The 13,641-nt window shown below is 41.8% G+C and overlaps 1 long non-coding RNA gene across 1 annotated transcript; it reads left to right on the forward strand.

Moving 5' to 3' along the window:
- Positions 1–318: 318 nt before the first annotated feature.
- LOC141778226 (uncharacterized) lies at positions 319–3,293 on the forward strand. The gene is made up of 4 exons (XR_012596010.1): positions 319–614; positions 908–982; positions 2,947–3,050; positions 3,165–3,293. It is a non-coding gene; the product is annotated as an uncharacterized LOC141778226 (long non-coding RNA).
- Positions 3,294–13,641: the final 10,348 nt, after the last annotated feature.

The following is a 13,641-nucleotide window of genomic DNA, read 5'->3' on the forward strand; positions in this document are numbered from 1 at the left end:
CACCAAGCGTGCTTTGGTCCAACTCAACTGTAGAGTTTAATGGGAAAAAACGCAGAATCTACAGTTGTCCGCCCAACAAACCAACATCAAACCAACGCCGGTGAAAACAAATTGAGGAACAGAAGCCTGAGGAGCAGGAGGAAGAAGTTCAGCAACCATTCTCAACCGTATATTGAAATGTGTTTGTGTTTTTGTGTCAGAGTGGGTGTCTTTGTCTGGTGAGGATCTTTGTTTCCCATCTAGGTGCTCTATCTCTCTGCTGATTGGTCCAAACATCATCTCTGCAGTTTAAAATGCTCAGGTAGTCTGACAGTAGTCTGACAGCAGCCTTGTTCTGTCCTCGGCCTCCAAACCTTTGTGTTAAAGCTGTGATCTACAGCTGAATTAGTAGACTTAGTGCCCTAGTTGGCTTCATCATTGTGTAACTTATTGTAGGCGAACTGCCCTCCTCACCCTACTGGACCCAGAACAAGGCCTACTGGTGGAAGACTCTGGCATCAGGACATCACATCAGACTGAACTCTTTGACCCCGCTCACCTCTGAAAGGGACTATGAAGTCATTTCAGTGTTCAACATTAAGAAGCCCCGTCGTCTCCTGCTGGAATCATCAACAGTAAGATTATTTACAGTTATGGACTAATGGCCGATTTCATTATTATTGTTTATTGGGTTTATATAGTTTATGTTCGATATACAAATTGGATTTTATGCTGATGTTGCTGCCAGCTGTGTGTATGAATATGTGGCTGCCATGCCAGGTTATGTTATGTTATGTTATGTTATGCTATGCTATGCTATGCTATGCTGTTTATGTTTGTCTTCTTGGTTGTCCAGGTATGAGTAGACCTACACACATCAGGCCACCAGGAATCTGACTCTGGTTATTTTGCTCTCATTGTACGACAGAAAAAGAAATGAAGCTAAAAACGAGGTCAACAAATCTGAACAAGAGTGAAGAGAGAAGATAAATATACACGTCAGGTGACCTGTAACATTCCCTCTGATGATGATGATGATGATGATGAAGGCTTGTAGGATTAAACTGTGGTGCATGGCCTGTTGTGGTTAACATCTGTCTTTCAGAATCTTATCAGTAGATGTTTGGTCTTGGACGGGACAGGCCCACCTGATTATCTCTGTGCCCCCCCACACTGTGATTTCTGCCTACACCACTGCACTGCATAGTTTTAACTGAGCCGAGGTCCGGGGCGAGTGATGCTGTAAAGCTCCCGGTCAGAGCTGTGAGCCATCTTGACCTCGGGCCGTTACAACCTAACCTAATTTAACGGAAACTGTGACGAAATATGTTCGTCAACGATCTTCTTTTCCATGACTAAGATGAGACGATGACAAGATTTGAATACATCTACTTGTTAGAGAGTGTTTAATTAAAATGGTTTATTTAGATTTTAAACATTATAATGTTACTGTTGTGCATTTCCATCAAGTATTTACTTGATAAAATCACCAGACTGGCAGCATAGTAGCGACCTCATTTCCACCTAAATATCATCACCTTTCTTTGTGCTGCCTGATTTCAATGACCTGTTTGTTCCTCTCCTTCCACTGTGTGCAATGCACCGGGCACAAAAACAGCACACAGACGGGCAAACCCAATTTCAAGGTCAACTGTTGGAGTGGTTGCTTGGGCTGGTTGATAAATATAGGGCCCCAAGTGTCTTCATTTGAAAGAGTGCAAACCATATATAACCTGCTCTTGAGCATACATATTTTGTGCCATTTAATTGTATGTGCTTGTTATACAAATACAAAAAATAGACACATTTGTAATGTGGATTAAAGATGCACAACTATTAATTGTGACAATTAAATAATATAATCTCTTTAGTTAAGATGAATGAACAAGGTGATAGTTTGGTGCTGATTAAGAGAAGATCGGGGTTCAATCCACACTGACATGTCTGGTGTACAGTTTCACATGAAACCGTCTTGGAGCAAAAACCATGAAGGAAAAATGTGGAAATACTCATAACAGTTTATTTTATGATTGGTAATGTTGACATAAATGTGTGAATGAACTTGTACGGCCAACCCGTTTACTCTCAGTGATCGGGAAGATATGACGCACAACAACTAGGAACCTCCTTGTTGGAAAGCCGGCGTCATGACGGACTACAGCAACCGGCCATCACTCACTCAGTGAGTTTGTGATGACGGAGCAGTCCCTGAATGACAATGATGACAATACTGGCTGTGACAGTGTTGACAACAATGAGGACAATAATTTAAGACATTGTTGCTGAGGTTGAAATGAAAGTTTAACCAGCATGTAGAAGATGTAAAGAAGAAGAAGAGGGTCAAAAAAGAGGTTAAGAAAGGACACAGAGGATGAAGGGGGGGGAGCACCAAATGATTCATATGATGCTAGGAGGTTGACTAGCTCAGGGGTCAGCAACCTTTACTATCAAAGAGACATTTTAGGTAAAAACAAACAAAAAGAATCTGTCTGGAGCCGCAAAACATGTGATCATTGTGATGAAGGTAACACAGTTTATAGTCTAAGTATATAGTATATCAGTCTAATGCAGTGAGGGCCAAAGAGACAATGTACTACGGAGTATTAGGACCACATTGAGGGAAACAACATCTGAGATTTACAGAATAAAGTCAGAATATTACGAGAATAAAGTCATAACTAAACGAGAAAAAAAGTAGTAACATTACGAGAAAAAAGAAAATAACACGTAAAATTACTACTTTATACTATTATGACTTTATTCTCATAATTTTATAACTTTTTTTCTCGTTAAACTATGACTTAATTTTTTTATATTTTATGACTTTATTCTCTAAATCTCAAATTTATTTTTTCCCTCAATGTGGCCCTAATACTCCGTCGTAGCGTCGTACCATAGACCTACAACAATGATGAATCGAAATGAAAATGTAAACAAAAAAACAGTTATTCATTTCCATTTTTAAAGATCCACAGGGAGCCACTGGAGAGGAGCTGAAGAGACGCAGGTTGCAGACCTCTGGTATAGATACTAGCGCCAACCAAGATGTGCTGCTTCAACACAGTAAACTGGTGAAAATATTCTTCTATTTTAATATATCGTTATATATATATATATATATATATATAACTGACAGATTTTTTTTATGTGGCTAAAATATTTTTTTCTGATGCTCCCGTCACGAGACGCTTTACCTCGCCATCAGACAGCCCTTTCCGACGCTCTCTTGAAAGCCATGAGAGTGTGCAACCTCTGCTGTTTTCTTACAGTCGTTGAGCTTTACCTGAGCAATAAAGTCTCATTTAACTTTTTTTCTTTTTTTTCCCATGGTATCGAACTGGGAGAATCATGGAAATTCACTGGTATCGGTATCGACTACTATATTTCTGGTATCGTGACATCCCTACTTAGCTCCACCGTCTTGTGTCTCGCCTGGTTGCTAAAACTCAAAGCTTCAAAACGTCAGTCCACCAACCGATGGGTGACATCACGGTGTATATAATGTTCCTATATACAGTCTATGCTCAACAGACAGCTCTCAAGGTCCCTCTATACTACAATAGCTGACACTTCTAAATATCACATTTATTTTTCATTCCTCCCATATTATTACCACCTAGTTATTTTATTATTATTTTCAATATATATTAATTGTATTATTATTATATTATCATTTTTTATTTTTAATGTTTCTTCACCCTTACACAATCATACACATAAACGTGCCATATTTAAGAGATTCACCCTTTCAGTAAACACTGGGTTATTACACTAATTTAAGTCACAGTGAACTGCAAGTTTTTATTATTATAATTATTATGACTATTATTTCATTGTTATGTATCATGTCAAGTTCTGTATGTATTTATGAACACATAACGGTGGACTGTGGCTTTTCCTTGTTCATGAGGTTTTACGGTTTTGGGGGACCGGGTTGTTAATGTAAATCTTTATTCATAACTTCATGTCTCTCTGATCTGATTTAGGCAGTGGAAACCGTAACTCTAATCAAAGCCACTGAATGCCGACAATGTAAGAATACCAGCTCAATAACAGGAGACTGAGAGGATCTTAGCTCCACTCAGTGAAGAGATGATTTATGTTGTTGAGATAACGACATAATGCCGCTTACGGGCAACATGTTCCTCAAATTCTCCTCGACAATGGAAACAGATGTTTATTTTTGCCTGAGGAGCATCTGCCCTTGGTGGTGTGTTTCATTGCATCGTGGCTGCAGGCAGGTGTGTCTGTTGTATGCATGATTTATTTAACAGATATAGAAGTTCACTGGTGCCACCGCCGCTGACACATACATTGAAACTAGTAAAGATATGCTGAAAAACATATCATTAAACAAAGTCATTAAGATTCTTGCAAGATGAGAGCATCTTGTAAATGAGTTATGGTTTGATGCCCAAATGTTCTTTATGAACAAAACCTCAATAGAAATTAAAATTTCATATAATTAAGAAATAGTTCTGTCATGTGTTTTGAGGTTTATAAAAGACTTGCAACAAGGGTGTCGGTTTGGTTTGCAACCGCTTCCAGTCCCGTCTGAAGCATATATATATATGTATATCCGCCGTCCTCGGTCTTCCTGTTCCCCTTTTTGAATGACGAATACAGACTACCGTGACATGCTGGTGTGGAGAGTTATTTCCTCTCACACAGGTGCAGAGCGTACGGGCTAACTGGCCGTCGGATGTCGTCTTTGCGGTGTGTTCAAATGCAACTTTTTGGCCAAGACAAAGGAGTTGTGAAGCGATGCAACTTTTGCCCTTTGGTTGGCTTGGCGTGTCTGGGCCTTTAGATCACACAAACACATAAAGGAAGTTAGTCTCCAGCCTACAGTAACACCAGGACTGACTAAGAAAATGAGGTTCAGGAAAGTAAAAGAGAATATGATTCTCTCCTTCAACAACTAATGTCTAATTGCTTATTAAAGCAATGTGCACCATCCTCAACTGCTTTAATGGATCAATAACATTGTGTTGGTCAAGCTTCCAGTGTCAATGCCTCTGTGTATTTGTCTGCAAACTGTTGCTTAAGTCAAAGCTGTTTGTAGTGAACTTACCTGGCTAATTAAAAGTTAGTCCCACGCACACGCACACGCACACGCACACACACACAAACTCACCAAAGTCATATATCCTTCAGTTTCACAAAACACTGTTTATCCTCCTACACACACATTTTCTGTGATGCCGTCTCTCAGACACACAATCACATCCACTTACCGAGTTTGCACACAGATTCTGTCGACAGCCGGTGATCTCTCGGTGCAGGGGTTGCTGTGGTGAACAAGTGTATGTGGCTGGTGTTGGCTGTGTGTGGGAGAGGCGAGTAAAACGAACATCTGTTATGTTGCTGTATAATCAGCATAGCCGGCGTAGGCGGCAGAGATGAGAAAAAACTTTGGAAGAGAACGATACCGGGATGCAACGCGTTCCCTCACATCCACGGGGCCGTCGCTGAGCTTTATGACTGTTATCACACAAATGGGGCTACGTAAGGAGGTGGGACTCACTTTATGAGTGATAAGAGCGCGCCTGTTCGCAGGAAAACAGCCGTTAACGTCGTCCACAGTTTGCTATGCCCATCACAGCAGGCTTCATTGCTAGCTCTGTTTTCATACAATGGCTCTCCAGAGAGTGAGATAGAGACAGAGAGAGAGAGAGAGAGGGAAAGAGTAAATTCTGATGAGGATGACCTAAATTAGACTTTGAGTGATGCAAATGGGTGTTTAATATGTGTTTGTGTGCTTGTCTGAAGGCATTTGATTATATGTTTTGTCTGCATATATGTGTGTGTGATCTGTGCGTGTGTTCGTGCACGCATGTGTGTCTGCCAGAGTGTAATGGCGCCAGGCCCTCTAGCTACAGGCTACAATCCAAATGAGATCTGAGGAACTGTATGTCAAGCCAGCTATTCATCAAACATAACAGCAGAGAGAAGCAAGATTGAATGGTGGCGATAGCATCTTCAATCATCAAGTGTAGGAGGAGGCCACTTTGTGGGTTTCATCTCCACAATATATGACACGCAGTACAGGAGTGTCAAGTGAATATGGTAATGTGTGAATAGATCTTCTATGAACAATTGACGGTTCCAAATGACGTCCACGGAGGTGCAGCGGATATTGTGAATCCTTTAATATCAACCAAAATAAGCTTCATGTAGTAGAAGCTTTAGAACGAACGAACAACTTCACCTCCAGTCATATTACTGCCAACACAATCTTTTTTTCAATTACGTTAACATAAAATGATTTTGCATGAGCAATTATGTCTTAATGGAAATTTAATGGCGGCCAGAAGCATTTGTATTAAAATATAAAAATCACTCGCAATGTTCAGATTCACTGCAAAACTAGTGTGAAGGGTACGTTTACTGTATGTCAGTGGTTCTCAAACTATGGTACTCTCTCTAGTGGTACACGGAGGAATCTCTGACCATCGATTCCTCTTATTGATGCTTTGGCCACAGTTACGCTGCACAATGACGCATACGCACGCTGTATCATGTTTCAGTTTGTTTTGGATCAGAGACAAGGCTGAGAGAAAAAAAAGCTCTCAACAGCGTGGCGCTACTGAACTTGAGGGGGTGCACCCTATTCCTCCCTGATAAAGAGACACTGTGAACAACAAACCTGTGTTGAAATCAGCAGGAGGAGAGTTAGTAACGTTAGCTGTTAGCAGCAAAGTCCTGAATGGCTAAATAACGGAGCAACTAACGTTAATGGAGGTGCCATTCAGTTATTATTATGAGGCGTTCAAAGCGGGCTCAGGTAAAATACTATTAGGTGAAGGTAAATTACAACGTTATCATGATGTGTTCAAATGTAATCTCGTAAAATGTAGATTTGGTTTTAGAAACTTGAATAAATCCAGTTGTTAGGAGATGTTTTCACATCAATATAAAATAGATATTAGAGAGAATTATGAGCTGTTTAACTTCCTAACACTAGCTCGAAGCAGCTTGACAAGATTTTTTTAATCAAAGCAAATATTTAAATAATCTTAATGTGATTTTATGTAAACAACCACTAGATGACAATAACAAAGTACAGTACTGTTTACAGTAGGCTACCCTCCCTGCCCTGAAACATGGGGCTTTTTGGACCTGCAGTGCATGCTGGGGGATTCTCTGTTTTGTTAATGGAAACATTACTACCCAAAACAGTCAGTCCTGTACGGTTCAAAAACTCCTGCATATAATGTATTTTTCTTAATAATCTGCTGTTTGGAGTGATTTTCAAGATAAATAAGTGTGCAGTATGTTTTCTATAAACTAATCTAGTGATAAAATAGAGGTTATGTCTGACAGAATTAGTTTGGCCCCTGGCAACAATCTGGGTTTCTCATGTGCCCCCCAGGATAAATAATGTCCCACCCCCTGGTCATAATGGTGGTACTTGGAGAGTCATATATTTTCTGAGGTGGTACGTGGTGTAAAACGTTTGAGAACCACTGGCTCATAGTAACCTGCGTCACATTTTAAAAACCTGGAAAAGAATGCAGATAGTCAACCTTTAATCATGGCATAATGCAGAAGACGCATGTAGAGTTCCTCTCATAATTAATTTCACTATCCTCTGAGCAGCCCTGACGCATCTCTGCTGGTCTGGTCTGGAATGTGTTTATATTGTGCACAAGAGTAAATGTAAGGCTTTATTAAAAACAGCTTAGCCCAGAGAGATGCTGTGCCTGTGGATACTGTATTTCATAATAAACAACCAGAAGGGTAAAGTCTCTTTAATATTAAAGCTGAGTCACTCTGCTGCTCCTCCACACCAGCCAGAGGTTAATGAGAACTGTTTTCTCCCAGCCCAACACTTCTTCCTATGGATGATACTCTGTGGTCACATTATTGTGTTATTGTGCTGCATTAAGATGCACGACAAGTTCAAGCAGCAGTGTGTTTCTGTATCGTCAAACCTGTCAGTGTGTGTTGACTTGTCTCAGGTTCTGTAGGTGGAACTTCTTCCTTTTCCTGTTCAGTCTCTCTCGCTGTTTTCCAAACAAACCGGCATCATCAAACTCATCATCTCCTTGTTTCACCAGAACAGCAGAAGTAATAAAGTGGCTATGGGTTTAATCATTAGGCTACTGTGATGCATCAGGAGCAAAACATGCATTTGAGCGATGCTCCTTCATGTCTATGTAGAGCGAGCACAAGCGCGAGCAACAGGACGCTGACTTTAGTTGACTTAACGGCCACAGGTGTCGCTGTTAACAAGACATTTCTGATTCTTACAAATAGTCCCTTTTAAGTTTTGACGGAAACCCGTCTGTAGAGCTCTGCCACCCATACATGTCTATCAGCCTATCACAGGCCGCCGTGGTGATTGCCACTGGCTCAGTCCAGTTCAGTTCAGCCCAGACCTCTTCCTCATTGATCAAATTTGAATTTGGATTTCCTGGCTGTTAGTGTGAGTGTTAGTAATGAAGACAGCAGCAGCCAGCAGTAAACGCACAAGTGGATTTTAAACCCCAAATCTCTTCAGCAGCTTGAATTTAATCACTTTGTATTAGTTCTGATCAACAAACCTTCCACAGACATGTACATTATTGGAATTATGGGCGCTGGGAGGCGGTATATATCATCTTTTTTTTTTTTATAAAACCACTGTTGGTCAGAATTACAAAAAATATGCCCCAATTTCTTTTGCGTTGCTTTTAATGGACCGGTTCTGTGAGTCCTGTGGGATGGATTCCCAGTGAATGAAGTATTGGAGAATGAATGAATGAATGCATCAGAAACAGCAAATGATGGGTAATATGAGCCCAGCAGCAGACCCAAAGGCAAAAGAGCACTATGCTGATAGTTGTTAGTACTTTGATTTTGAAATATGGTGGTCATTTTAACATGAGGCAAAGAGAAGTGAAGAACTCAATTATGAGAAGAGTAATACTGTGGCCATGGCTACATGTAAATGCACCAGTATTACCTCGGCTGACATGATCCTTTTATTTAAAATGGGATCCAATTAGTGTGCTCCATCTCCTGTGTGTACATATACTATAGTCCTCTAATGGATATGATGCAGTTTTATTGATTCCATATTAAGCCTGTGTATGTCATAATCCTGATGCAGGACGTACAATTACCTGCTGCCGAGTGAATCCAGCCTCCAGAGCCGGTACAACAGTAGAGGTGTAATGGTGTGTTTCCTGTCCTCTTGTGAAGAGGTCACCGGTGGTTCTTACGTCTGATTTGACCCACAGAGGCATGAAGATGGTTCCAGAGGGAGCGGCATGAAAGATTTATGAGACTCTGACATAAAAGGGTGGGTTTGATTTATGGAGCTGTGTTTGTGTCTCAACTCTCACTTGTGCACATGCACAGACACACATTGACATGAGAAATGGTGCTTGTGTGTTAGTGTGCCATCACATGTCCTGACCTCCACTGTGTGAAGAAAGGACAGGGTCACATAACACAGGATGATTGGTTTTGTTCTGCAGTTTCACACTACAAACCTTCAACTCGTGAGGTTTTGACACTGCTCTGAATTATAATCCAGGTTGGATTAAAGGGACTCTATGTAAGAATCAGAAATGTCTTGTTAACAGCTTCACCTTCGGCCGTTTAGTCAACGAAAGTGAGCGTCCTGCTGCTGGCGCTTGTGCTCGCTCTACATAGACATGAAGGAGCATCGCTCAACACAGTGAGGAGACACACGTCAGCTAAAAGCACAATATCACTCTATATTTCAGCTGCTTGGCAGTAATGTTAGCTGACCAGACCAAGGTCTCTCCATGAATCAATGCTGATCCTAGTGTTGGCTTTTCCCGCCTCAGCCTCCCGACCGCGGCCGGAGGGAACAGGGGAGACGCCGGAGTTTTGGTCGGAGACGATAACGTTTCTCTCTGCGGAGCCCCGTCACTTCACAAGACACGGGAAACCTCTGTTGGTCTGGAGGAGCTGCAGCAGTTATTTCTGCACAAACGTCCACTGAACATTCACTAGATATTCTCAGAGCTAAACTAACTCTTCTGCAGTGTGTAATGTGCGCGCATGCACATGAGGTGCAGAGTACAGCAGAGACTCCGGTCCTGGAGACCAAAGCTACAATCTCCTCCGCGTCCTCCGAACGCGACCAACACTGTTTAACAGACGGGCTGCACTAGATACAACCAAGAGGTTTTGGTGCTTCCGCGTAGTTTGTGTTGGAGTCTGAGTCTGACACTGACCCGCAATGATTCATACGTGTAAGAAGTTACAAACAGTCCCTTTTAATAATCAGGAAAAGTGGGCACCTGGACCTGTTGCACCAGACCCCCAAAGGCCCCAGGTTTGGGAAGTCCATATTAATATGATTGTTTTGTTTGGTCATTAGAGGCCCCTCGGTATCAGACACAGACGCCTGGGGTAACCCTGTTGCGTTACTTTTGGACGTGTCAGTATACGCTCTTTACATGCAGAGTGTCCTGTGCAGTAGGACGAGACCATTATATGGAACACAAATGTGCCTTAATTCTTTATTCCAGAGAGTTAACTACATCTCCCTTAAGAACCCCGATTGGTCCAGCCCCTCCATGTGAGCACAGTCTTCCTGCGCCCCCCTTATTGACTCCTGCCAGCTGCCCCATATAAGACGACAGGACCATTAGTTTTTCCCATCATGCAGTGTGGTTCAGGCTGGCATATGTCAGCGGCAGCACAAAGAGCCAGCGAAACGCCTGTCAAAGGAAGAGATGGCCTTCACCAAAGTGTCCCCAATTAATTTAAGCCAATAGAAAGTGCCGATTCTTGTCAGTGCCATCTGGAGCGTGTCCCCCTGGTGCCTGAACAGCGTTAGATGATTACAGACACATGAGGGTTTGAGAAAGAAATGTAAAAGGAACAGATATTATGAGGGCGTGAAGTTATTCAGCAGCCTTATGAATGTAAATATATTAAAAGATGATTGTGTGGAGACTGGAGAAATTAGATACATTTATAATTAATACGATGAATTTAAAAACAAACTCCTATAATTTAAATTTACATGTAAGTGATGAGTCATAAAATATATTGTCGACAAAAACACACTGTGTCACTGTGTAATATTGCATGTATTAGGGATGCACCGATACTGATACCAGTATCGGGTATCAGGTCCGATACTGTGCTCATGTACTCGTACTCGCAAAACTGCACCGATACCACTTTACTTTCACTCCGCACGACACGATTGGGGCGCACTGAGGACGGTCCGCCCCGGTCGACAGTCGCACCGGAAGCAGGGAGCCACTCCCGGCGGGGAGAAAGCTGCGACCGCGAGCCACCCTCACCCAGAGCCTTTCCAAGCCGACCTAGAGCCGGTCGCGGCGCACCGCCTCGTATGCGGGACTCCCCAGCCTGCCGTGTGTCGCCCACACCCTCCAGCTGGCTGTTAACGAGGGTCTTTAGGCACAGAGAAGTACTCGTATCGGTACTCGGTATCGGAGAGTACCCAAATGGAAGTACTTGTACTCGGTCTGAAAAAAAGTGGTATCGGTGCATCCTTAGTAATATTGCATGTAAAGTTCTTTTTGAGTCTGGGGATGTGTGCCACTTCTGTAAGACTGTGAGTGCCATTAAGCATAAGCATTTCACTGTATGTTAATACACATGACAATAAACTTAAATACAAAATAAACTTGAACTTGAAAATTATAACCCAATGAGTGAAAGAGACACACAGTTAACAAAAATAGTAGGGCTGTCAATCGATTCAAATATTTCATTGTATCTTGTATCTTTCAGGACTTTCACCTCGCTCAGAGGCCAACCGTCATAGAAAATATCGGAAACACCAATCTTTAGGATTTATCTGATAACCCATTGGTTGAAATAACAGAGCTAACATACCGATGTCAGCATTATATTCATAAAAGAACACAGGAAGAACGTGAAATATTCTCTTAAAGAAAGTCAAATTATTATTTTTTCATTAATTTACGACATTGTTCTCAGAACGTAATTATTGTTTTTTAATGTTTTAGTTTCCATCGTTTGACTTTGAATTGCTGTTTAATAAGCCAGTGTAGTGCACTGTTCTAATTAAACTTAAGGGGGCATGCTCACACTGGAAACGTCTGACTTCAGCTGTCATACCTTGTTAATTAACACAGTAGATGAGAGAATTAAATCAATATGTGAGTGGCAGAAACAATTTTAGTCCATGATTGAATATCACAAGGGACCGACAGAAGCTGTGGGATCTCCTGCTTAATTGTGCAGGCATAATAATTCTTATTTTTCTTTTTAGTCTTTTTCCTTGGCCCTCCAATCTCTCAGTTATTGATAGAAGAACATCTAAAACATCGTGGTGGAAAAATAAATTAAAAAAAGAATCAAGGTGCATGGGAGACGTGTGGGATTTAACTTGGCTCTACATACTATACAGTAACTCACTACTACATTAACAAGGAGCTGCCCACTGTAGTCTGTTCAGATCATTTACTAAAAGGTTCCCCCCTGCCCACTGATGGGAGTCTGGGACTGATGGAAATGAGACAGTAACTGAGCTAGCACTAGACCAGGGGTCTGCAACCTGCGTCTCTTCAGCTCCTCTCCAGTGGCTCCCTGTGGATTTATAGAAATGGAAATCAATAACTGTTCTTTGTTTACATTTTAATTTTTATTTATCATTGTTGTAGGTCTATGGTACGACAGTATGACGGAGTATTAGGGTCACATTGAGGAAAAAAAATAAAGTCATAATATTACGATAATAAAGTCATAGGTTAACGAGAAGAAAGTCGAAATATTATGGGAATAAAGTCAGAAGTTTACTAGAAAAAAAGTCGTATCAAAAGTCAATATTATAAAGTAGTAATGTTACGTGTTATTTTCTTTTTTTCTTGTAAAGTTCTGACTTTATTCTCGTAATATTGTGACTTTTTTACTAGGTGAGGTAATCGCCGCGAGGTGGATGGAGCCGTCACAGCCGGTGTGCACGGAGCAGTGGCGCCAGGTAGACCCCCGCAGCGGAGCCCCGCAGCAAAAGCTCTATCAGAGAGGCCAGACACACCGCCACCCGACAGTAAAGATCAGTCAGCGCCCTGCACATGTTGATTGTCATCTTTTCTTGTGAAACGTCCGGTGTAATCGGTAACACCGGTGTTGTCACAACCGGTGGGAAAATTTTTCCTCACCGTCACATCCCTACCAACGACCGTTACAGGCATCGTACGGTACACCTTCGGTACTGTAGAAAAAGAGCACCGTCACTAATTTTAATATTGGCATCGACTTGGTACCGAAGTATCGGTTCTCGTGACATCCCTAGTCCACACATCCAGCCTTCATTGTGTCCAAGTAGGACATCTGATGGCTGGTGGCCATATACACCTTCCACCTCCATGTGGTTGAGGAATGGAGAGTAAAGTGAAGGGAAAGTGACAACAGCACCCTGGGATGGGCTGTGAACCGTCTGTAACGGGAAGGTGAGAACGGTGAAACGCCACATCGTCCCATAAAAATGCTTCCTTTTCCTCACCTGGCACAAAGTCTCTCATTAAAATCCCTGTCAATCAAGAAACAGAAAATAAAGCTCACTGAAAACCCTCCAGAGTCCACTCACTTGCTTGTTCCCAGTAAACCCAGCCAAATGAATTTCCCAATACTCTCTGCTCTATTACTCCAAAAGCCAATGAGATGGCTAAACTGGGTAAAGAGGTTGAGTTAGCG

This window comes from Sebastes fasciatus, chromosome 12 (assembly GCF_043250625.1).
Source record: "Sebastes fasciatus isolate fSebFas1 chromosome 12, fSebFas1.pri, whole genome shotgun sequence".
Taxonomy (NCBI): domain Eukaryota; kingdom Metazoa; phylum Chordata; class Actinopteri; order Perciformes; family Sebastidae; genus Sebastes; species Sebastes fasciatus.